The sequence below is a fragment of the Typopeltis vanoorti genome, chromosome 17 (assembly GCF_054136105.1).
Source record: "Typopeltis vanoorti isolate ZY-2024b chromosome 17, IOZ_Tvanoo_1.0, whole genome shotgun sequence".
NCBI classification, from domain to species: domain Eukaryota; kingdom Metazoa; phylum Arthropoda; class Arachnida; order Uropygi; family Thelyphonidae; genus Typopeltis; species Typopeltis vanoorti.
Window position 1 is genome coordinate 9683838 of NC_143565.1, and position 4475 is coordinate 9688312.

The following is a 4475-nucleotide window of genomic DNA, read 5'->3' on the forward strand; positions in this document are numbered from 1 at the left end:
CCTTTATAAATGTAAAGAAATACAAATACAAAATATGGAAGAAATTTTTAGCTTGTTCTTATGAACTAATTAGTGGAAATTAATGAATTCCTTGCTTTGTAAACTATTAATTCAATGTGAATAGAAAGGCCCATACTTACATGCCAAGACAACGCTGGAGTACTTGCGTGAAAAGTAAATGGACGATGCTTAATCACATTCAGGTTGAACCATTGACGTCATCATTATTTCTAAGCAATTGTGACTCTCTGCTAGATTGATGACAATAGGGGAATTCCCTTTGCGGTGCACAATTATTCTCTGGATCGCGTGATGAAATTCATTTCTTCCTTCTTTGTTTTCATGTTTATCTAAAAATTAGTGTTCACGAAGTGTGAATAATGAAGCGATATCCTTGAAGGAAAATTGCACCAGCTTGGTGATATCACTCGGGAAAGGGTTGGGAGAGATCTGTAGCTGATTTCGCATCCATTTCCTAATACATTCAAAAGCATTGAAATGCAGCCTTCTTAGTACTGCACGTGGCTAAGATCCACCCTTGGCTTGCAATGCAGCACACACACACATACAAGCATCATACTTTCCGTTTGTGTGCGATATTTCAGCGGTAGTCTTTCGTCATTACTCAAGCAGAACATCTGTTAACAATATGACAGAAATCATCTCCAATGAACAGTTTTTTATTCCCTCTAATTCATCTCACGAAGATTAAATGGGTTAAGATAAAGATTTTGAAACATGAGACACTTTTGGTATTGAAACGTTTTACGTTATTTATAATGAAACTACGTCAACAGGAAGAACGCTGCGTTTTCTCTGATTTTGCTGCGCGACTGACGAGACGCAACCACCGCTTAACAACAAAGACCAACTCAGTTGTCCAACGCCCCTACAGGAAAGATCCCCCATGCTATCATTCAAAGTTAGGATAACATCCTCTTCCACATACACACACACACACACACACACACACACACACACACGGTTTTTCAAAATCTGTGTAGCTCACTATGAATGGTGTTTGCACTCTAAGCCTCTTGACCGCACGACGAAATACTTGGTGTTTGTAATCTTGTCGGCCACTAGAGGAACATTTTCTATGCCTTTTCTTTTCTCGAACGGTTCTGGAGTTAGTCGATCTCTGACATGGGCAAAGGGATTTTGTCTTCCCGAAAACTCAGATTTTCCGTCCCGTAAACTCAAGAAAATCGGCCGTCGAAACCACACTATTTTCAGACATTAAAAATATTGTGTTAGGGTTAGGGACCACGAGATGGCGGCACTTGTTAGCCTTCTTCTTCACTGTGTACCGATTAATTAGTGATAGCCTTGAGCCAGCTATCTCTGATTGGCTACCAATGGAGATAGAATTGCCACTCAGTCTCCAAAAAGTTATATAGGGCTAAAATGCCCTCGCCTACTCCCTATGCGGGAACAAAAAAGATGTTTAATAATTTTTTTATATTTTTTTACACAGAGTTTAATTTATTTTACTTATCGATACTTTTAAAATAAGAAGTGATTAAACAAAATCTTGTAACATGAGCACCACCATGATTGGAAACAGCATATTGATTGTTCACTGATTGCGACAACTCACACATTTGAAGATTTGTAGGGCTAATCAGTAGCCACTGATTCAATTCTATCTGCAGTATTTTAGCATATTGTTTTAACTGTTTTCTCTAAAATGATATCTATATATATCATGTCACTAATTATAGGCATCTTTACGCGACCAGTTAATCTGTTTTACGACAAAGAAAAATGTTCAGCGATATGAATGATTTATTTGAGCAAATCTCTTCTGCGCATAATCAAATATATTATTTCCCGAGGTAAACGAGAACAAAGCCAGTATTGAAATCTCGCTGCGAGAAATAAAACTAAAAATGATTTTTAAGTAATTGGAACCGTGTGTCACACACAATGTTCATATCTGTATTACTGGAGCCTGCAAAAACTCAGGCAACGTCGTCTGCAAATAACTGTTTCTTTAATCTGATAATTGGAAATTACCAAAAGAGTTGGTGTATACTGTCTCATCAAAAGTATCTGGATACTCTTCTTATTAGTAGATATGGCTGTAGATATCACAATCAAGGCTCATATGCGTATGAAAGGAGACACTGTCTTCAATCTTCCTACACAAACAACAGCAAATTGGGCCATGCTGAAGAGCTCAGTTGCTTTCCATGTTGCACTGTCATAGCACAACTCGTTTCGGGTCCCCGCTGCAGCTTCCCTGATCAAATGTAAGTGATGTTGTGAAGTGGAAACGCCTGGGAGCAACATTTAGGCCTGGTAAGCCTCATAAAATCACACAGTGGGGCTTCCCAGTGCACAAGGGCCAAGAAAGAAAAAAAAATCTTCTGTTGGTTGAATCACTCGCTACTAAGTTCCAAAATGTCTCTGCAAGCAATACCAGCACCACAACTGTTAGCAGGGAGCTGAAGAACATACGTTTTCATGGCCGCGTAACCGCACACATGCCTAACATCAAAAGAGCAATACAAGCGTCGGGAAGAATGGTGTAAAGCTCACTGCCATTGCATTGATTCTGAAACAGTGGAAATGCGTTCTCTCGAATAAGGATTCTGGGTTTGGCCGATGGCAAGAAAATATCTCGGATGTGTAGTGCCAATGTAAAGTGTGGTGGAAAAGGAATCATGGTATGGAGCTTCTTTTCATTGTCCGAGTGCCCTCACCCCAGTTCCATTTATGGAGAATCTTAAGGCTGCCGCCTATAATGGCATTCCAGAAAATTCTGTGTTTCAAACTTTATGGCAACAGTTCGGTGAAGATCATTTCCTGCATCAATACGACTGTGTGCCCCATCCACAAAATAAGTTCTATGCAGGAATGGTTTGATGAGATGACGTTAAAAAATTCACTGGTCTGTCGAGAGGCCTGACCTCAATTCGATCGAACATTGTGGGATAAACTGGAACGCCGATTGCGATTCGGGTCGAATCGCCTGGCATCGGTGGCAGATCTCACTATCGCTATTCTGTAAGAATGGAAGGGAATTCCAGAGCAATGCACCAAGAGGAAAGCCCTCCCAGAATATGGAAGGCTGTTGTAGCAGAACAGGACGGACGAATTCCATATTAAGTCGTTCATAATAAAGTGAGAGTTGAGATGATAATGCATCCAGATATTTTTTGATCAGGTAGTATATCTCACGATAGCTCCCATATCCATATCCAAAGCATCTTTTTTGCAGTATCTTCCTCTTACCACAGTCAATAAGTTGCCTGCTGTGAAATTTCGCCAACACCTACCATAACAATCGAACCCAATCATTGTTTGAGATGATCTTTGTCTTATGCTCAGCAGGCCTTTGGAAACAACGGCATGAAATTCAGTACACGATGCTCTGTAAGAAACGTGAACTGTGGAGTCCTGGTCGAGGGAATCTCCAATGTACGATGGGAAAATTTAATTTTCTGTATCCTCCTCTAGTATTCTGTCAGTGCATGTGATCTGCCCGTGTCTCGTATGATGCTACTGTGCTATAGTCACACAAGTGGGCGGTATCGCATGTGCGACAAAGATCATTAGGACATTATTTTATATCTTTAACTGGCTTATGTTCTCATTCTCGTTTGTGGGAGTAAAAAATCCGAGTATCTGGGGATGACCTTGCATCCTCCTTCTGAGACCGATATTTGTACGAATTGCTGGAAACTAATATGCCAGTTTGTGATTACAACAGTGTAATGGTGATTTATTGTAATGGTGACTGAAAATTGTTTTAGTAACTTAATAACAATTCAGAGGGAGGTGAAAATGATTTTTCCTCATACACTATGCATAATTTTGTAGCAAACATGCCATCCCGAACAGGGTCGCGATCAAAATGAATCTGCGCTGTTTTCAACTAAGTATAATGTTATAATTAAAGGATTATCGAACAAAAATTTACAAGTTGCTATGAGATCAAATATATCAAAGCAACCAGTTTGGGTCTAAATAACTAAAAACGAAACCAATTTATTTCAAGTAGTTGGCCTTCTACTAAAGTGAAATATAACGTTTTAGGAAGAGAGTGAGAGGCCTCTTTTTTTTTATTATTGCTTGAAAAGAGAGAGAACTATAAGTTCCTTATGCTCATGTGCGTTTGCAATACCTTCATTATTACTGATGCGTACATTTGCCATAATACATTTGTCACATGTCACAATACATTTGGAAATCGTATGAATTTCCACATGTATTGCATCGATTTCCAAATACAGTAGTTCTACAATGACCATCGTGTTCGTGTTGTGTTCTTTTTAAAATGCCAAATCGCGTTTCCTGTTTTTATATAAATTAATATTAGCTTAAATAATTAAAAAATAACTCAGTGTATTTTTATTGTAAGTTTTATTTCCTTCCTGAGTATACAAATTCGCCATTTATGGGTACGTTCACGATGACAAACACATTCCATCCTGATGGAGTTGTTTGTGTATCTAACGAACCAACTT